The following is a 22,026-nucleotide window of genomic DNA, read 5'->3' on the forward strand; positions in this document are numbered from 1 at the left end:
GAGCCTATCCCTACCTTTTCCACTAAATGATAGCCATAGGATAGCAGCCCACTGCCTTTGAGGGACATCCTGTACAGCACAGGCCCTCTCAAGTGCAGCAAACCACTTGTTAATGTCATCCCCCTCCTTATAAGGGGGAACTATCTTATGCAGATTCCTGGAATCATGCTCTTTTGCAGGATGACTATGGGGAATACTGCTGCTGCCACCATGGGTTTCTAAACCCAGTTTCTGTCTCTCCTTCTCTACTTCTAAAGTCTGTCTATCCAAATCCAGCGGTTGCTTCTTGAGCTTCAGTCTGGTTTGTTCCACTCTCAATCTATTGAGCTCCCTTTCTAACAATCTGTCATCAGGGTGGGTGGGAGGGACATGCCTTGAAACAGAAGTATGGTGAGAATGGACAGAAGGAGACCTGTCCCTTACAGAGGGCACCCTAACAGCTTGGCTAACAGAAACATCAGTACCACTGTGGTGAGAATAAATGCTTTTGCTATGATGTGAGACAACACTATTTGTATGGTGTGACTCAACATCATTACCAACTATGCTAGACTGTCTAGTAATGGGCAGGCTAGGAAGTTTCTTTCCTGAATCTTTTCCTGGGGGAGTCCCTGGATCAGATTGGGAACCATTAGCTACTTTTTCAACAGATGGGGCACTTCTTGCCTTATCTTGTTCTCTAAGCATGTTAAGTAGCAATTCCAAGGAAGGATTCTTCCCTACACTCAAACCTCTCTCTACACAGAGACTCCTTGCTCCTTTCCAGCTAAGGTGGTCATATGCAAGTTTGGACAGATCAACATTTTGGCCTGTGCCAGACATTTTTAGAGAGAGTTAAAGTGATAGAAAAAGAGAAAAAAGTTTGTCAGAGCTTTTAGAAAGACAGAGAAAAAAACTTTTTAAACTTTTTAGAAAGTTAGAAGTACTTTTCAGCACTTAGAAAAGAGTGAAAAGAGGAAATGCAAAACTTTTTGGTTATGTGTATATACCCTGAACTTGTTTTGTATATTTTTCTCTTATGAAAAGTACAATGACAAGAGTGGTAAGTAGTCTCAAAGCACTTATCCCACCGCTGCACAACCAATGTAGGAGGCTGGACTGGCTTGTAGTGAGTACCAAGGAGTACTTGCACCTTGCACCAGGCCCAGTTATCCCTTATTAGTGTATAGGGTGTCTAGCAGCTTAGGCTGATAGATAATGGTAGCTTAGCAGAGCAGCTTAGGCTGAACTAGGAGACGTGTGAAGCTACTACAGTACCACCTAGTGTCATATGCACAATATCATAAGAAAACACAATACACAGTTATACTAAAAATAAAGGTACTTTATTTTTATGACAATATGCCAAAGTATCTCAGAGTGTACCCTCAGTGAGAGGATAGGAAATATACACAAGATATATATACACAATACCAGAAATATGCAGTATAGTCTTAGAAAACAGTGCAAACAATGTATAGTTACAATAGGATGCAATGGGGACACATAGGGATAGGGGCAACACAAACCATATACTCCAGAAGTGGAATGCGAACCACGAATGGACCCCAAACCTATGTGACCTTGTAGAGGGTCGCTGGGACTATTAGAAAATAGTGAGGGTTAGAAAAATAGCCCACCCCAAGACCCTGAAAAGTGAGTGCAAAGTGCACTAAAGTTCCCCAAAGGACAAAGAAGTCGTGATAGGGGAATAAGGCAGGAAAGACACAAACCAACAATGCAACAACGCTGGATTTCCAATCTGGGGTACCTGTGGAACAAGGGGACCAAGTCCAAAAGTCACAAGCAAGTCGGAGATGGGCAGATGCCCAGGAAATGCCAGCTGCGGGTGCAAAGAAGCTTCTACTGGACAGAAGAAGCTGCGGTTTCTGCAGGACCGCAAAGGGCTAGAGACCTCCCCTTTGGAGGACGGATCCCTCTCGCCTTGTAGAGTCGTGCAGAAGTGTTTTCCCGCCGAAAGAACGCCAACAAGCCTTGCTAGCTGCAAATCGTGCGGTTAGCGTTTTTGGATGCTGCTGTGGCCCAGGAGGGACCAGGAGGTCGCAAATTGGACCAGGAGGTAGAGGGGACGTCGAGCAAGACAAGGAGCCCTCTTAGCAGCAGGTAGCACCCGGAGAAGTGCCAGAAACAGGCACTACGAGGATGCGTGAAACGGTGCTCACCCAAAGTCGCACAAAGGAGTCCACGTCGCCGGAGACCAACTTAGAAAGTCGTGCAATGCAGGTTAGAGTGCCGTGGACCCAGGCTTAGCTGTGCACAAAGGATTTCCGCCGGAAGTGCACAGGGGCCGGAGTAGCTGCAAAAGTCGCGGTTCCCAGCAATGCAGTCTAGCGAGGTGAGGCAAGGACTTACCTCCACCAAACTTGGACTGAAGAGTCACTGGACTGTGGGAGTCACTTGGACAGAGTTGCTGGATTCGAGGGACCTCGCTCGTCGTGCTGAGAGGAGACCCAAGGGACCGGTAATGCAGCTTTTTGGTGCCTGCGGTTGCAGGGGGACGATTCCGTCGACCCACGGGAGATTTCTTCGGAGCTTCTAGTGCAGAGAGGAGGCAGACTACCCCCACAGCATGCACCACCAGGAAAACAGTCGAGAAGGCGGCAGGATCAGCGTTACAGAGTTGCAGTAGTCGTCTTTGCTACTATGTTGCAGTTTTGCAGGCTTCCAGCGCGGTCAGCAGTCGATTCCTTGGCAGAAGGTGAAGAGAGAGATGCAGAGGAACTCGGATGAGCTCTTGCATTCGTTATCTAAGGAATCCCAAGAGACAGAGACCCTAAATAGCCAGAAAAGAGGGTTTGGCTACCTAGGAGAGAGGATAGGCTAGCAACACCTGAAGGAGCCTATCACAAGGAGTCTCTGACGTCACCTGGTGGCACTGGCCACTCAGAGCAGTCCAGTGTGCCAGCAGCACCTCTGTTTCCAAGATGGCAGAGGTCTGGAGCACACTGGAGGAGCTCTGGACACCTCCCAGGGGAGGTGCAGGTCAGGGGAGTGGTCACTCCCCTTTCCTTTGTCCAGTTTCGCGCCAGAGCAGGGCTAAGGGGTCCCCTGAACCGGTGTAGACTGGCTTATGCAGAATTGAGCACATCTGTGCCCAAGAAAGCATTTCCAGAGGCTGGGGGAGGCTACTCCTCCCCTGCCTTCACACCATTTTCCAAAGGGAGAGGGTGTAACACCCTCTCTCAGAGGAAGTCCTTTGTTCTGCCATCCTGGGCCAGGCCTGGCTGGACCCCACGAGGGCAGATGCCTGTCTGAGGGGTTGGCAGCAGCAGCAGCAGCTGCAGTGAAACCCCGGGAAAGGCAGTTTGGCAGTACCAGGGTCTGTGCTACAGACCACTGGGATCATGGGATTGTGCCAACTATGCCAGGATGGTATAGAGGGGGCAATTCCATGATCATAGACATATTACATCGCCATATTTGGAGTTACCATTGTGAAGCTACATATAGGTTGTGACCTATATGTAGTGCACGCGTGTAATGGTGTCCCCGCACTCACAAAGTTCGGGGAATTGGCCCTGAACAATGTGGGGGCACCTTGGCTAGTGCCAGGGTGCCCACACACTAAGTAACTTAGCACCTAACCTTTACCAGGTAAAGGTTAGACATATAGGTGACTTATAAGTTACTTAAGTGCAGTGTAAAATGGCTGTGAAATAACGTGGACGTTATTTCACTCAGGCTGCAGTGGCAGGCCTGTGTAAGAATTGTCAGAGCTCCCTATGGGTGGCAAAAGAAATGCTGCAGCCCATAGGGATCTCCTGGAACCCCAATACCCTGGGTACCTCAGTACCATATACTAGGGAATTATAAGGGTGTTCCAGTATGCCAATGTAAATTGGTAAAATTGGTCACTAGCCTGTTAGTGACAATTTGTAAAGAGAGAGCATAACCACTGAGGTTCTGGTTAGCAGAGCCTCAGTGAGACAGTTAGGCATCACACAGGGAACACATACAATAGGCCACAACCTTATGAGCACTGGGGTCCTGGCTAGCAGGGTCCCAGTGACACATAACAAACATACTGAAAACATAGGGTTTTCACTATGAGCACTGGGCCCTGGCAAGCAGGATACCAGTGAGACAGTGAAAACACCCTGACATACACTCACAAACAGGCCCAAAGTGGGGGTAACAAGGCTAGAAAGAGGCTACTTTCTCACACAACCCCCCCCCCCCCCCAAACGAAGGACAATAAGGCTAACCTTGGCCAGTTGAGACTTTATTGTCTAAGTGGTGATAAGTAGAGAGTAGCTCTGCAATAGACTGGTTACTCCCTTTATCATCCACTATATGGTTACTTCCCTGTGGGGATGTAAACCACCCTGTTTGAAGTTTTTTAGCTAAGCAACAATGTGAAGATGTATTTTCAGAGTTTCTATCAGTAAGTTTTAGTTTAGAGCAGTGGGAATTGCCCACTGAACCTATTTGTAGTGATGGAAATGCCAGACAGGGATGCTGTCTCAGAAAAGCCATAGCTGGGCAAAAACTTTGTCCATATGGCTGGAAGAGAGAACAGGGATGCTGTTTCTCTTAGGTTGGAGCAGGGCAGGGATGCTGTCCTATGAGCTCCACACTAGGGCAGGGATGCTGTCCTAAGTGTTCTGAGGCAGTGCAGAGTTTCTGCACTAAAGTTTATCTGGGAGGGTTGGAGGGATGCTCCATGTTAACTAAAATGGTGCTCTTTTTGTCACCAATGTTAGTTATTTCACAGAGAGGTACTTCTATCTCAGGGAGTACAGCTTTGCCAGCTGATGATTCCCTTGGAACAGGTGCCACCCCAGGAGAGGTTTCTCCCACCACAGGAATGGTATCCTGAATGGCAGGGTGGTTAGGGGATACTGTGATACCCTTTTTACCTGTTGATGGAGAGGGATCCTGAGTTTTCAGGCCTTCTCTCCTTTGCTTTTTCATTTCAGTAGAAATGAGAGGGAACAATTCCTCTGGGATGCCCAGCATGGCTGCATGGGCATAAAACTCTACATCAGCCCAACCTGAGGCCTCTAGGTCATTACCTAAGAGACAGTCTACAGGTAAGCTAGGTGATACCACCACATGCTTAGGGCCAGTAACTCCACCCCAACTAAACTGAATTATAGCTAAGGGAAGAAACTTAGTGGAGTTATGGACATCAATAATCTTATACTGTTGTCTAATGATGTGTTGTTCAGGAGGCACTAGGTTTTCAGTCACCAAAGTGATACTGGCACCTGTGTCCCTGTAGGCCAAGGCCTCAACACCATTTATTGAAACTGTCTGCCTGTACTTATCCATTGTAAGGGGACAAGCAGCCAGTGTGGCAAGGCCAATGCCACTAGGTGTGACAGAAACTGTCTTGGGACTGACTACCCCAGTTTCTATGATGGACCCATAAGTGAACCCAACTACACCCTTTGCTTGACTGTTGCCAGCAGTCCCACCACTAGTACCACTACTGCTAGGGGCACTAGAGCTTGATGTATTAGTGGTGGTAGGCTCAGGGGGTTTACCTGGACAGAACTTATCCCCTGGCCTATGGCCTCTGTTTTTACACACAAAGCACCAAGGCTTTTTAATGTGTGCAGGTTGAGAAGAAGAGGAAGAATTAGTTTTATCCCCACCCTCTGAAGAGTGTTTAAGATTTGAAGTGGGATCTTTGGTTTTACCCTTATCCCCATGCTTATCTTGAGATTTTTCACCATCTTTCTTCTTATTGTTCTCTTTGTCACCCCCTGTATGAACTTTTCTGTTCACCCTTGTTCTGACCCATTTGTCTGCCTTCTTTCCCAGTTCTTGGGGAGAGGTCAGATCAGAGTCCACCAAGTACTGGTGCAACAAATCAGACACACAATTATTAAGAATATGCTCTCTCAGGATTAAGTTATACAGGCTGTCATAATCAGTAACTTTACTGCCATGTAACCACCCCTCCAAGGCCTTCACTGAATGGTCAATGAAATCAACCCAGTCTTGTGAAGACTCCTTTTTGGTCTCTCTGAACTTTATCCTGTATTGTTCAGTGGTTGAGCCATAACCATCCAGGAGTGCATTCTTAAGAACTTTGTAATCATTAGCTTCATTTTCTTTTACAGTAAGGAGCCTATCCCTACCTTTTCCACTAAATGATAGCCATAGGATAGCAGCCCACTGCCTTTGAGGGACATCCTGTACAGCACAGGCCCTCTCAAGTGCAGCAAACCACTTGTTAATGTCATCCCCCTCCTTATAAGGGGGAACTATCTTATGCAGATTCCTGGAATCATGCTCTTTTGCAGGATGACTATGGGGAATACTGCTGCTGCCACCATGGGTTTCTAAACCCAGTTTCTGTCTCTCCTTCTCTACTTCTAAAGTCTGTCTATCCAAATCCAGCGGTTGCTTCTTGAGCTTCAGTCTGGTTTGTTCCACTCTCAATCTATTGAGCTCCCTTTCTAACAATCTGTCATCAGGGTGGGTGGGAGGGACATGCCTTGAAACAGAAGTATGGTGAGAATGGACAGAAGGAGACCTGTCCCTTACAGAGGGCACCCTAACAGCTTGGCTAACAGAAACATCAGTACCACTGTGGTGAGAATAAATGCTTTTGCTATGATGTGAGACAACACTATTTGTATGGTGTGACTCAACATCATTACCAACTATGCTAGACTGTCTAGTAATGGGCAGGCTAGGAAGTTTCTTTCCTGAATCTTTTCCTGGGGGAGTCCCTGGATCAGATTGGGAACCATTAGCTACTTTTTCAACAGATGGGGCACTTCTTGCCTTATCTTGTTCTCTAAGCATGTTAAGTAGCAATTCCAAGGAAGGATTCTTCCCTACACTCAAACCTCTCTCTACACAGAGACTCCTTGCTCCTTTCCAGCTAAGGTGGTCATATGCAAGTTTGGACAGATCAACATTTTGGCCTGTGCCAGACATTTTTAGAGAGAGTTAAAGTGATAGAAAAAGAGAAAAAAGTTTGTCAGAGCTTTTAGAAAGACAGAGAAAAAAACTTTTTAAACTTTTTAGAAAGTTAGAAGTACTTTTCAGCACTTAGAAAAGAGTGAAAAGAGGAAATGCAAAACTTTTTGGTTATGTGTATATACCCTGAACTTGTTTTGTATATTTTTCTCTTATGAAAAGTACAATGACAAGAGTGGTAAGTAGTCTCAAAGCACTTATCCCACCGCTGCACAACCAATGTAGGAGGCTGGACTGGCTTGTAGTGAGTACCAAGGAGTACTTGCACCTTGCACCAGGCCCAGTTATCCCTTATTAGTGTATAGGGTGTCTAGCAGCTTAGGCTGATAGATAATGGTAGCTTAGCAGAGCAGCTTAGGCTGAACTAGGAGACGTGTGAAGCTACTACAGTACCACCTAGTGTCATATGCACAATATCATAAGAAAACACAATACACAGTTATACTAAAAATAAAGGTACTTTATTTTTATGACAATATGCCAAAGTATCTCAGAGTGTACCCTCAGTGAGAGGATAGGAAATATACACAAGATATATATACACAATACCAGAAATATGCAGTATAGTCTTAGAAAACAGTGCAAACAATGTATAGTTACAATAGGATGCAATGGGGACACATAGGGATAGGGGCAACACAAACCATATACTCCAGAAGTGGAATGCGAACCACGAATGGACCCCAAACCTATGTGACCTTGTAGAGGGTCGCTGGGACTATTAGAAAATAGTGAGGGTTAGAAAAATAGCCCACCCCAAGACCCTGAAAAGTGAGTGCAAAGTGCACTAAAGTTCCCCAAAGGACAAAGAAGTCGTGATAGGGGAATAAGGCAGGAAAGACACAAACCAACAATGCAACAACGCTGGATTTCCAATCTGGGGTACCTGTGGAACAAGGGGACCAAGTCCAAAAGTCACAAGCAAGTCGGAGATGGGCAGATGCCCAGGAAATGCCAGCTGCGGGTGCAAAGAAGCTTCTACTGGACAGAAGAAGCTGCGGTTTCTGCAGGACCGCAAAGGGCTAGAGACCTCCCCTTTGGAGGACGGATCCCTCTCGCCTTGTAGAGTCGTGCAGAAGTGTTTTCCCGCCGAAAGAACGCCAACAAGCCTTGCTAGCTGCAAATCGTGCGGTTAGCGTTTTTGGATGCTGCTGTGGCCCAGGAGGGACCAGGAGGTCGCAAATTGGACCAGGAGGTAGACGGGACGTCGAGCAAGACAAGGAGCCCTCTTAGCAGCAGGTAGCACCCGGAGAAGTGCCAGAAACAGGCACTACGAGGATGCGTGAAACGGTGCTCACCCAAAGTCGCACAAAGGAGTCCACGTCGCCGGAGACCAACTTAGAAAGTCGTGCAATGCAGGTTAGAGTGCCGTGGACCCAGGCTTAGCTGTGCACAAAGGATTTCCGCCGGAAGTGCACAGGGGCCGGAGTAGCTGCAAAAGTCGCGGTTCCCAGCAATGCAGTCTAGCGAGGTGAGGCAAGGACTTACCTCCACCAAACTTGGACTGAAGAGTCACTGGACTGTGGGAGTCACTTGGACAGAGTTGCTGGATTCGAGGGACCTCGCTCGTCGTGCTGAGAGGAGACCCAAGGGACCGGTAATGCAGCTTTTTGGTGCCTGCGGTTGCAGGGGGACGATTCCGTCGACCCACGGGAGATTTCTTCGGAGCTTCTAGTGCAGAGAGGAGGCAGACTACCCCCACAGCATGCACCACCAGGAAAACAGTCGAGAAGGCGGCAGGATCAGCGTTACAGAGTTGCAGTAGTCGTCTTTGCTACTATGTTGCAGTTTTGCAGGCTTCCAGCGCGGTCAGCAGTCGATTCCTTGGCAGAAGGTGAAGAGAGAGATGCAGAGGAACTCGGATGAGCTCTTGCATTCGTTATCTAAGGAATCCCAAGAGACAGAGACCCTAAATAGCCAGAAAAGAGGGTTTGGCTACCTAGGAGAGAGGATAGGCTAGCAACACCTGAAGGAGCCTATCACAAGGAGTCTCTGACGTCACCTGGTGGCACTGGCCACTCAGAGCAGTCCAGTGTGCCAGCAGCACCTCTGTTTCCAAGATGGCAGAGGTCTGGAACACACTGGAGGAGCTCTGGACACCTCCCAGGGGAGGTGCAGGTCAGGGGAGTGGTCACTCCCCTTTCCTTTGTCCAGTTTCGTGCCAGAGCAGGGCTAAGGGGTCCCCTGAACCGGTGTAGACTGGCTTATGCAGAATTGAGCACATCTGTGCCCAAGAAAGCATTTCCAGAGGCTGGGGGAGGCTACTCCTCCCCTGCCTTCACACCATTTTCCAAAGGGAGAGGGTGTAACACCCTCTCTCAGATGAAGTCCTTTGTTCTGCCATCCTGGGCCAGGCCTGGCTGGACCCCACGAGGGCAGATGCCTGTCTGAGGGGTTGGCAGCAGCAGCAGCAGCTGCAGTGAAACCCCGGGAAAGGCAGTTTGGCAGTACCAGGGTCTGTGCTACAGACCACTGGGATCATGGGATTGTGCCAACTATGCCAGGATGGTATAGAGGGGGCAATTCCATGATCATAGACATATTACATCACCATATTTGGAGTTACCATTGTGAAGCTACATATAGGTAGTGACCTATATGTAGTGCACGCGTGTAATGGTGTCCCCGCACTCACAAAGTTCGGGGAATTGGCCCTGAACAATGTGGGGGCACCTTGGCTAGTGCCAGGGTGCCCACACACTAAGTAACTTAGCACCTAACCTTTACCAGGTAAAGGTTAGACATATAGGTGACTTATAAGTTACTTAAGTGCAGTGTAAAATGGCTGTGAAATAACGTGGACGTTATTTCACTCAGGCTGCAGTGGCAGGCCTGTGTAAGAATTGTCAGAGCTCCCTATGGGTGGCAAAAGAAATGCTGCAGCCCATAGGGATCTCCTGGAACCCCAATACCCTGGGTACCTCAGTACCATATACTAGGGAATTATAAGGGTGTTCCAGTATGCCAATGTAAATTGGTAAAATTGGTCACTAGCCTGTTAGTGACAATTTGTAAAGAGAGAGCATAACCACTGAGGTTCTGGTTAGCAGAGCCTCAGTGAGACAGTTAGGCATCACACAGGGAACACATACAATAGGCCACAACCTTATGAGCACCGGGGTCCTGGCTAGCAGGGTCCCAGTGACACATAACAAACATACTGAAAACATAGGGTTTTCACTATGAGCACTGGGCCCTGGCAAGCAGGATACCAGTGAGACAGTGAAAACACCCTGACATACACTCACAAACAGGCCCAAAGTGGGGGTAACAAGGCTAGAAAGAGGCTACTTTCTCACACAACCCCCCCCCCCCCAAACGAAGGACAATAAGGCTAACCTTGGCCAGTTGAGACTTTATTGTCTAAGTGGTGATAAGTAGAGAGTAGCTCTGCAATAGACTGGTTACTCCCTTTATCATCCACTATATGGTTGCTTCCCTGTGGGGATGTAAACCACCCTGTTTGAAGTTTTTTAGCTAAGCAACAATGTGAAGATGTATTTTCAGAGTTTCTATCAGTAAGTTTTAGTTTAGAGCAGTGGGAATTGCCCACTGAACCTATTTGTAGTGATGGAAATGCCAGACAGGGATGCTGTCTCAGAAAAGCCATAGCTGGGCAAAAACTTTGTCCATATGGCTGGAAGAGAGAACAGGGATGCTGTTTCTCTTGGGTTGGAGCAGGGCAGGGATGCTGTCCTATGAGCTCCACACTAGGGCAGGGATGCTGTCCTAAGTGTTCTGAGGCAGTGCAGAGTTTCTGCACTAAAGTTTATCTGGGAGGGTTGGAGGGATGCTCCATGTTAACTAAAATGGTGCTCTTTTTGTCACCAATGTTAGTTATTTCACAGAGAGGTACTTCTACCTCAGGGAGTACAGCTTTGCCAGCTGATGATTCCCTTGGAACAGGTGCCACCCCAGGAGAGGTTTCTCCCACCACAGGAATAGTATCCTGAATGGTAGGGTGGTTAGGGGATACTGTGATACCCTTTTTACCTGTTGATGGAGAGGGATCCTGAGTTTTCAGGCCTTCTCTCCTTTGCTTTTTCATTTCAGTAGAAATGAGAGGGAACAATTCCTCAGGGATGCCCAGCATGGCTGCATGGGCATAAAACTCTACATCAGCCCAAACTGAGGCCTCTAGGTCATTACCTAAGAGACAGTCTACAGGTAAGCTAGGTGATACCACCACCTGCTTAGGGCCAGTAACTCCACCCCAACTAAACTGAATTATAGCTAAGGGAAGAAACTTAGTGGAGTTATGGACATCAATAATCTTATACTGTTGTCTAATGATGTGTTGTTCAGGAGGCACTAGGTTTTCAGTCACCAAAGTGATACTGGCACCTGTGTCCCTGTAGGCCAAGGCCTCAACACCATTTATTGAAACTGTCTGCCTGTACTTATCCATTGTAAGGGGACAAGCAGCCAGTGTGGCAAGGCCAATGCCACTAGGTGTGACAGAAACTGTCTTGGGACTGACTACCCCAGTTTCTATGATGGACCCATAAGTGAACCCAACTACACCCTTTGCTTGACTGTTGCCAGCAGTCCCACCACTAGTACCACTACTGCTAGGGGCACTAGAGCTTGATGTATTAGTGGTGGTAGGCTCAGGGGGTTTACCTGGACAGGACTTATCCCCTGGCCTATGGCCTCTGTTTTTACACACAAAGCACCAAGGCTTTTTAATGTGTGCAGGTTGAGAAGAAGAGGAAGAATTAGTTTTATCCCCACCCTCTGAAGAGTGTTTAAGATTTGAAGTGGGATCTTTGGTTTTACCCTTATCCCCATGCTTATCTTGAGATTTTTCACCATCTTTCTTCTTATTGTTCTCTTTGTCACCCCCTGTATGAACTTTTCTGTTCACCCTTGTTCTGACCCATTTGTCTGCCTTCTTTCCCAGTTCTTGGGGAGAGGTCAGATCAGAGTCCACCAAGTACTGGTGCAACAAATCAGACACACAATTATTAAGAATATGCTCTCTCAGGATTAAGTTATACAGGCTGTCATAATCAGTAACTTTACTGCCATGTAACCACCCCTCCAAGGCCTTCACTGAATGGTCAATGAAATCAACCCAGTCTTGTGAAGACTCCTTTTTGGTCTCTCTGAACTTTATCCTGTATTGTTCAATGGTTAAGCCATAACCATCCAGGAGTGCATTCTTAAGAACTTTGTAATCATTAGCTTCATTTTCTTTTACAGTAAGGAGCCTATCCCTACCTTTTCCACTAAATGATAGCCATAGGATAGCAGCCCACTGCCTTTGAGGGACATCCTGTACAGCACAGGCCCTCTCAAGTGCAGCAAACCACTTGTTAATGTCATCCCCCTCCTTATAAGGGGGAACTATCTTATGCAGATTCCTGGAATCATGCTCTTTTGCAGGATGACTATGGGGAATACTGCTGCTGCCACCATGGGTTTCTAAACCCAGTTTCTGTCTCTCCTTCTCTACTTCTAAAGTCTGTCTATCCAAATCCAGCTGTTGCTTCTTGAGCTTCAGTCTGGTTTGTTCCACTCTCAATCTATTGAGTTCCCTTTCTAATAATCTGTCATCAGGGTGGGTGGGAGGGACATGCCTTGAAACAGAAGTATGGTGAGAATGGACAGAAGGATACCTGTCCCTTACAGAGGGCACCCTTACAGCTTGGTTAACAGAAACATCAGTACCACTGTGGTGAGAATAAATGCTTTTGCTATGATGTGAGACAACACTATTTGTATGGTGTGACTCAACATCATTACCAACTATGCTAGACTGTCTAGTAATGGGCAGGCTAGGAAGTTTCTTTCCTGAATCTTTTCCTGGGGGAGTCCCTGGATCAGATTGGGAACCATTAGCTACTTTTTCAACAGATGGGGCACTTCTTGCCTTATCTTGTTCTCTAAGCATGTTAAGTAGCAATTCCAAGGAAGGATTCTTCCCTACACTCAAACCTCTCTCTACACAGAGACTCCTTGCTCCTTTCCAGCTAAGGTGGTCATATGCAAGTTTGGACAGATCAACATTTTGGCCTGTGCCAGACATTTTTAGAGAGAGTTAAAGTGATAGAAAAAGAGAAAAAAGTTTGTCAGAGCTTTTAGAAAGACAGAGAAAAAAACTTTTTTAACTTTTTAGAAAGTTAGAAGTACTTTTCAGCACTTAGAAAAGAGTGAAAAGAGGAAATGCAAAACTTTTTGGTTATGTGTATATACCCTGAACTTGTTTTGTATATTTTTCTCTTATGAAAAGTACAATGACAAGAGTGGTAAGTAGTCTCAAAGCACTTATCCCACCGCTGCACAACCAATGTAGGAGGCTGGACTGGCTTGTAGTGAGTACCAAGGGGTACTTGCACCTTGCACCAGGCCCAGTTATCCCTTATTAGTGTATAGGGTGTCTAGCAGCTTAGGCTGATAGATAATGGTAGCTTAGCAGAGCAGCTTAGGCTGAACTAGGAGACGTGTGAAGCTACTACAGTACCACCTAGTGTCATATGCACAATATCATAAGAAAACACAATACACAGTTATACTAAAAATAAAGGTACTTTATTTTTATGACAATATGCCAAAGTATCTCAGAGTGTACCCTCAGTGAGAGGATAGGAAATATACACAAGATATATATACACAATACCAGAAATATGCAGTATAGTCTTAGAAAACAGTGCAAACAATGTATAGTTACAATAGGATGCAATGGGGACACATAGGGATAGGGGCAACACAAACCATATACTCCAGAAGTGGAATGCGAACCACGAATGGACCCCAAACCTATGTGACCTTGTAGAGGGTCGCTGGGACTATTAGAAAATAGTGAGGGTTAGAAAAATAGCCCACCCCAAGACCCTGAAAAGTGAGTGCAAAGTGCACTAAAGTTCCCCAAAGGACAAAGAAGTCGTGATAGGGGAATAAGGCAGGAAAGACACAAACCAACAATGCAACAACGCTGGATTTCCAATCTGGGGTACCTGTGGAACAAGGGGACCAAGTCCAAAAGTCACAAGCAAGTCGGAGATGGGCAGATGCCCATGAAATGCCAGCTGCGGGTGCAAAGAAGCTTCTACTGGACAGAAGAAGCTGCGGTTTCTGCAGGACCGCAAAGGGCTAGAGACCTCCCCTTTGGAGGACGGATCCCTCTCGCCTTGTAGAGTCGTGCAGAAGTGTTTTCCCGCCGAAAGAACGCCAACAAGCCTTGCTAGCTGCAAATCGTGCGGTTAGCGTTTTTGGACGCTGCTGTGGCCCAGGAGGGACCAGGAGGTCGCAAATTGGACCAGGAGGTAGAGGGGACGTCGAGCAAGACAAGGAGCCCTCTTAGCAGCAGGTAGCACCCGGAGAAGTGCCAGAAACAGGCACTACGAGGATGCGTGAAACGGTGCTCACCCGAAGTCGCACAAAGGAGTCCACGTCGCCGGAGACCAACTTAGAAAGTCGTGCAATGCAGGTTAGAGTGCCGTGGACCCAGGCTTGGCTGTGCACAAAGGATTTCCGCCGGAAGTGCACAGGGGCCGGAGTAGCTGCAAAAGTCGCGGTTCCCAGCAATGCAGTCTAGCGAGGTGAGGCAAAGACTTACCTCCACCAAACTTGGAGTGAAGAGTAACTGGACTGTGGGAGTCACTTGGACAGAGTTGCTGGATTCGAGGGACCTCGCTCGTCGTGCTGAGAGGAGACCCAGGGGACCGGTGATGCAGTTCTTTGGTGCCTGCGGTTGCAGGGGGACGATTCCGTCGACCCACGGGAGATTTATTCGGAGCTTCTAGTGCAGAGAGGAGGCAGACTACCCCCACAGCATGCACCACCAGGAAAACAGTCGAGAAGGCGTCAGGATCAGCGTTACAGAGTTGCAGTAGTCGTCTTTGCTACTATGTTGCAGTTTTGCAGGCTTCCAGCACGGTCAGCAGTCGATTCCTTGGCAGAAGGTGAAGAGAGAGATGCAGAGGAACTCTGATGAGCTCTTGCATTCGTTATCTAAGGAATCCCAAGAGACAGAGACCCTAAATAGCCAGAAAAGAGGGTTTGGCTACCTAGGAGAGAGGATAGGCTAGCAACACCTGAAGGAGCCTATCAGAAGGAGTCTCTGACGTCACCTGGTGGCACTGGCCACTCAGAGCAGTCCAGTGTGCCAGCAGCACCTCTGTTTCCAAGATGGCAGAGGTCTGGAGCACACTGGAGGAGCTCTGGACACCTCCCAGGGGAGGTGCAGGTCAGGGGAGTGGTCACTCCCCTTTCCTTTGTCCAGTTTCGCGCCAGAGCAGGGCTAAGGGGTCCCCTGAACCGGTGTAGACTGGCTTATGCAGAATTGAGCACATCTGTGCCCAAGAAAGCATTTCCAGAGGCTGGGGGAGGCTACTCCTCCCCTGCCTTCACACCATTTTCCAAAGGGAGAGGGTGTAACACCCTCTCTCAGAGGAAGTCCTTTGTTCTGCCATCCTGGGCCAGGCCTGGCTGGACCCCAGGAGGGCAGATGCCTGTCTGAGGGGTTGGCAGCAGCAGCAGCAGCTGCAGTGAAACCCCGGGAAAGGCAGTTTGGCAGTACCAGGGTCTGTGCTACAGACCACTGGGATCATGGGATTGTGCCAACTATGCCAGGATGGTATAGAGGGGGCAATTCCATGATCATAGACATATTACATCGCCATATTTGGAGTTACCATTGTGAAGCTACATATAGGTAGTGACCTATATGTAGTGCACGCGTGTAATGGTGTCCCCGCACTCACAAAGTTCGGGGAATTGGCCCTGAACAATGTGGGGGCACCTTGGCTAGTGCCAGGGTGCCCACACACTAAGTAACTTAGCACCTAACCTTTACCAGCTAAAGGTTAGACATATAGGTGACTTATAAGTTACTTAAGTGCAGTGTAAAATGGCTGTGAAATAACGTGGACGTTATTTCACTCAGGCTGCAGTGGCAGGCCTGTGTAAGAATTGTCAGAGCTCCCTATGGGTGGCAAAAGAAATGCTGCAGCCCATAGGGATCTCCTGGAACCCCAATACCCTGGGTACCTCAGTACCATATACTAGGGAATTATAAGGGTGTTCCAGTATGCCAATGTAAATTGGTAAAATTGGTCACTAGCCTGTTAGTGACAATTTGTAAAGAGAGAGCATAACCACTGAGGTTCTGGTTAGCAGAGCCTCAGTGAGACAGTTAGGCATCACACAGGGAACACATACAATAGGCCACAACCTTATGAGCACTGGGGTCCTGGCTAGCAGGGTCCCAGTGACACATAACAAACATACTGAAAACATAGGGTTTTCACTATGAGCACTGGGCCCTGGCAAGCGGGATACCAGTGAGACAGTGAAAACACCCTGACATACACTCACAAACAGGCCCAAAGTGGGGGTAACAAGGCTAGAAAGAGGCTACTTTCTCACCATCACTGGTTTGGCCTTGGTTTGGATGCAGAACCATTTTAAGTAATGGACTGAGTGGGCAATCGCCCAGCACAATCTTCCAAAGGGTCTGGTCCCTTTCACCCTTCACAAGCATGACCAGCGGACATTTGTACCAGCAGAGTTTGCCAGGGGGGTGGATGCTGCATGTTCAACCACTTGGCATCCTTATTTGTCCGGTTCTTTGCAACAGTCCTTTGAATCAGTTGCTGTGAATTTCCCAACTGATCTCTATTCTATCCTGCTCTTTATTTCTAGTTGTCTGGTATTCTGGGCTCCCAGATCTAAGCTAAATGTAGAGTTTGGGAAGCACGCTTTAGTGCTGCGAGACTACAGACAAGTTGTGGGTACCTCACATCCTGATATTAGGCGTGAAGCTATCGCACACACCATGTGCTGTGCCTCAATATATTTTTTTTTTTTTAGGTTTAACGTTGACTGGAGGTTGAGGTGAGCCAGATGTTTTTGTTCTGCTTGTCTAAACTAGCAGCTTTAACTTACCTTAATGTTTCCCCAATGTTTGTGCCATTGATTTTAAAATGTTTAGAAACATAATCAAAAGTTTGCAGCTGCTTTCTGTTCAGGAACGTTTGGGTACATCTGGATAGGAGTGATGCCCTTGACACTGTGCTCGAGGGCATTAATTTATTATTGAACAAGTACATAATGTGCCACCGGTATGTAGCCTACCTAGAAGGAACTACATAAAGATCGTAGTGAATAAACAGTGCTACGTAGAAAACAGTAAATAAATGCACTGATAAAGTAGTGGGGTATGGCCTCTCCTTGGATGTATCTGTAAAACTGACCTTTTGTCCTGAGTTTTTGTCCTGAATTCCGACACTTTGTTCTGAATTTTGACTCTCTGTTCTGACTTTTTTACAGTCCTTTCCAGAATTTGCCTCCATTTTCAGGTATTCACCTTATTAGTAAGCACTAAAATAACCACAGACTGACATCCAAGCTCTGCTGTATTCGAAATGGTAAACGCGGGTCGAAAACGGCTGGAGTCAGATCATATTTTCAGAATATCGCTGTTCAATTATTGAGCTGCCATTCTGAAATGGAAGTTGATTTGTTTTTCATACAGCGCTACATGCCACCTGTATGAATTCCTTAGTGCTACATAAACCAAGTGTTTTTCCCAGTTGTCACGATTTTATGAAACACCACGTCACAAACCGTAAACTTTAAAAAGACTCTTCACTCCGTTTGAAAGTGTCACGCCGCGAATTCGGAAACGCCGTGTTAAATACTGCGAAATTGCAGGTCACTAATTGTGTTAGCTACCTGCACTATAAAACGGCAAATCACTAAGGGTGACCTCCTCCAAACGGCAAAACACCGACAGTGATTCTTCTATCCTAAATGTGGGAGTCCGGGCTGTCATCAATGGCTACATTGCACTGCACAGTTTGTGAAACGTGACGTTGCTAACTGTTAAGCAGCGAGTTAAGGATAAACGCCTTTCAATTTCTGTGAAACGGTTGGATTTTTTTCACTTATTAGATGTCCATAACAAAATAGAAATATTTACCCATTACTTTGCGTCACTGGTGACAGCGTGGCCCAGCGTGAAAGCACAGCGACCAATCGGAAAGCAGCAAGCTACAACCAATCAGAGCAGAAAGATTCAGCGGACAACAAATCAGGTAAAACGGTAAAAGTTATAAGGAACTTTAATCTTTAATAAACTGTAATAAACTCGGGCAGTGTATGCACCTGAACAAAAAGACGTCCCTGCACAGTCTTTTTTTTGTCTCTGCGTCTGCCTGGCTTTGGTGCAGGATGAAGAAATCAAAAGAGGACCTACGCTGTGGTGTACGATGAACTGCTGTTGGCCATCTTGGAATGTTAGTGTGCATACTTTCATCACGTGAAATTAATACCGTAAACTTTACAAAGTAGCGCATGCCTAGCAAATTATTAGATATACGTAAGCAACTTTGAATTCGAATATACAATCCGAATTCCCACTTTTATTTTTTACAATAATGTACCCTTTCATGATGTTAGTGGAAAAGAAAATCAGTTAGTGGCTCAAAAACAAGTTGTCTTTAAAATATTTCTGTTAGCGTTACGCAATACCGATACAAATATGTGGGCGAATTCCCTTCCAAGATGGCTGCCGGGCGTCCCAAAGTCAAATGCGGCTTGTTGCCAAATTGTAGTCCTACTTCTATGTTTCAAGTTTCTCCTGTTTAGGTATCTCGCTGGCATTTCTAGCTTAATCTCATCCACGCAGCCCTTCTATCACTAATAATATGCCCGTTGATACAAAGGCCACAAAGAATACCACCAACAGCTTCACTAATAACCAGGGACACTTGACAGCTGTGGGGTTGCAACATGGCCAGTATTTTATAAACAAAATACAGAAAATCAGCAAAATAAGTTCGAAATGTAAACTTACAGAAAACACACAAACAACTCCCTTTAGTCATGCTAAAAGGCTTCATGGTTTTACAAGTACCAGGTCCAAGCCTATTCGGAATCCTTTTCTGAGAAATGTGATAACCCTTACAGCTTACACCAATAACAAGCTACCATCAATGTAACAACCGCCAATACCACATAATCAGCATTTTAGCACCGACCACCAATACGCCCAACCAATACAATCACCACCAATACTACCACCACCAATACCATTAACACCAACATATTACCAACACCAATACTGCAACCTCAAATATCGCACCAACACAAGCAAGTACTAGCAAAGCCAACTGGTCATAGTTTCAATGTACTATTACATGGGAATACATTTGGCATACCCGTGTGTGCATGGGTTATCCCATTAAAGCCAGACCTACATACATGCCAACATTTTGAAAAAATAAAGTGTGTGATTTAAAACAAAAATATTCAGGCGAATGTATTTCCCCGATTTACTTCTACTGAAGCAGAGGTAATTTCAGATAGGAGACAGCCAAAATAAAGTGATTTGTTTGCTTAAAAAATAGTGAGTCTCCCGCCTGAAGCAGGTCTATTGGAATGTAAGAACCTCTTGGCTTAAATTGCCAATTCTTTTTTTTTGGTTTTGAAAATCTGTTTGCCCTATTGTTTTCTTTTTGTTTCCATGCTTTAGGAAACCTCGGTATCCATACTGGGACCCCATTATGATTTTGGCTATGTGATTGCCAAGACTAAACCTGGGGACCATTCCTGATCAACATTTCGCTTTTATAGCCCTCAATTACGGTTGGCACCACATGATCGGTTGTGGAAATGTATAAGCTGCACATTTGCAGTGGTAGCAGCTATGTAAATGTGCCTAAACTCTATTATTTCTGTCTGCACTGGGCTGTATTTCGGTACACTCCTGTTTAGACACATAGGACCTGAGCACAGTCGCCACTATCTTAGACTATCCCCATGGTGGGGCGGGCAAATGGGTGGTTGGTGAATGCATGCATGCGTGGTATATGTAAGGTGCCTACATTATATACATGCTACATGTAAGGCACCTATATTATATACGCGCTACATGAAAGGCACCTATATTATATATTATAAAATAGATATATTAAAAAGTAAATAGTCACATGCCTTGCTTGCTGCACAACACGTCCACCTTGCTCCGGTCCCAGTGTTCTTTTTCTCTCCTCCAGGCTCCAGCGCAGACCCCAGCCAACTCACCTAACCAGCATGAGAGAAGCACTAGGATTGGAGGGAGCGGACTCTTGCAGCGCTCCCAAGTGCACCTGGGTTGGGAAGTTTAAAGTGCGCAGGCCTGGCTAGGCATCGCAAGACAGTCAGAGAAAGAGACATGCACACTTTAAACTTAAGTGCCCAGCTCACCAATCCTCCCTGCTGCTGCTATTAAGCAGCTAAGACCCCGCCCTGTCCTGACATTAGGTTCAGGACGTGGGTTAGTGAAAAATAAAATAGTGATAAATTAACTTTAATTACTATTTCATTTTTCATCTCTGGGGCTTTTCTGGGGGCATATTAGTTAGTGGGACGAGCTCTTCCACCCTTATGGAGGAGCGCTCCTAATTGCTGACCATAGGCTGTTGATGCCACAAGAGAGAGAATATAGATTAAGTCTTGCCAATTGGACTGTCTGAACACATGCTGCCATATGGCCCGGATCTCTAGCCATAAACTGGCAGGAGACTGTATAATGGAAAGTAGTTTAAGTACTGCTGATGAGTGACTCTCTTCTCTGTAAGAAAGACCCCCTCAAAATCTGTCTTGAAGTGCACCCCTATGAACAACAGATCTTTGGAAGTAGAAAGCTGGCACTTCGGAATGTTGAGCAAGAGACCCAGATAAGAAATAATTATTTTTTATTGTTCTCGGAACTGCGCGGTTTGAACCAGTATTTCTGTATGAAGTAACCAATCGTCCAGTGATGGAAAACCTGGAATTCCATGTAAAAAAATTTGGACCAAAACCGGCGTCATCATCTTTGCGAGCACGTTCAGGCTAACATCATGCCAAATGGGACATAAATTCCCCGATGACTCTGGGACTAGAAAGACAATCAAATACACTCCCGACCTCTCTTTTTGGGGAACTGAAATAATTGCTCCCTTCATCTGAAGAGCAGATATTCCCTTTATGGGCTTCACTTTTGACTGGATTTCAAGGGAACAGAATACAAATGGTTCCAGTGGAAATCAGATCCAATAAGAACTCTATTAGGTACCCCTTGCTGACCACTTGGAGAACCCAACGATCCATCATTATTTATTCTCATTCTGAAATGAATTGTTGAATTCATCCTCCCACCTTTAATGGGGAAATAATCTGTCTTGGCATTGTCAGGGACTCTGATTCTTGGTATTTGCTTCCTGTTTCTGCTTCTTGAAAGATATGAAGGAGGATGATTTTCCCTGGAATCTGGAAGACTTATCCTGGGATTGTTCCCTTCTAGAACGTTGATGTTAATAGGATGTTCATTTCAATGAACTCGAACCCCTTGAAGACTGATGCTTGAAGGATGGAACATGAGTCATTTCTTTAAAAAATAATGGTACAGCTTGTCCTCAAGCCAGCACCAAATAACCTATTAGCTTCAAATGGCATTTTAATGCTGTTGCTCTTTGTTCCGCATCAGTATTACAGTTCTTGAGATATAGATTCATCCTACTGGCTACAGAAGCACCTCCAGCTAGTGCAGCTGATCTCACCAAATCAAATGAAAGCTCTGATAGAAATTATATCAGGAGCTCTATGTCTTCTAATAAAGGCAGGCAAGTTGACTCATCCTAAATTCCTTGGAATAGATTTTTAATATCTGAGATGAGAGATTAGACCGAACAAGCCCAACAATTCTGTTTGTCATTGCTATGTTAGAGCCTGAGAAGAACTTCTTCAATTCAGAGTCCACCTGTTTATCCGACGGACCCTTTAGGATGTTTTCTTCAACATCCAAGAATGGCCCGCTAGACTTGCCACAACAGAATCCACGTGTACACTCTCCGGGAACATACTGACCATATTTTCAAGAGAAGAAAGCTTTACCATAAATCTTGGCACCGTGAGCCTATCAGGATCCATCCATTCATGTTTAACTACTTTCATGACAAACAGATGTAGTGACAAAACCACATTGGATGGCTTTTGGAACTGTCTTAATAGAGATTCATCTGAGGGTCCTCAGTTTCTCCAGAGGAGAAAAGGTAATATTTTCTCTGATTTGGGCCAGTAAGTCTGTCAAGATTTCTTTAGCAATGTATTTGCACT

At 46.1% G+C, this 22,026-nt stretch overlaps 1 protein-coding gene across 2 annotated transcripts in view; it reads right to left on the minus strand.

Moving 5' to 3' along the window:
- Positions 1-18,141, minus strand: part of LOC138303727 (lissencephaly-1 homolog) — a 124,969-nt gene extending 106,828 nt beyond the window's left edge. The window contains exons 1-2 of one of the 2 annotated variants that reach the window (XM_069243081.1): positions 18,052-18,141; positions 17,867-17,937 (exon numbers count right to left, since the gene is read on the minus strand). The gene's annotated coding sequence lies outside the window, so the exon portion shown is untranslated. The remainder of the gene's footprint in view (positions 1-17,866; positions 17,938-18,051) is intronic. The other variant, XM_069243082.1, reaches the window with a different exon arrangement.
- Positions 18,142-22,026: the final 3,885 nt, after the last annotated feature.

Source organism: Pleurodeles waltl, chromosome 7 (genome assembly GCF_031143425.1).
Source record: "Pleurodeles waltl isolate 20211129_DDA chromosome 7, aPleWal1.hap1.20221129, whole genome shotgun sequence".
Classification (NCBI taxonomy): domain Eukaryota; kingdom Metazoa; phylum Chordata; class Amphibia; order Caudata; family Salamandridae; genus Pleurodeles; species Pleurodeles waltl.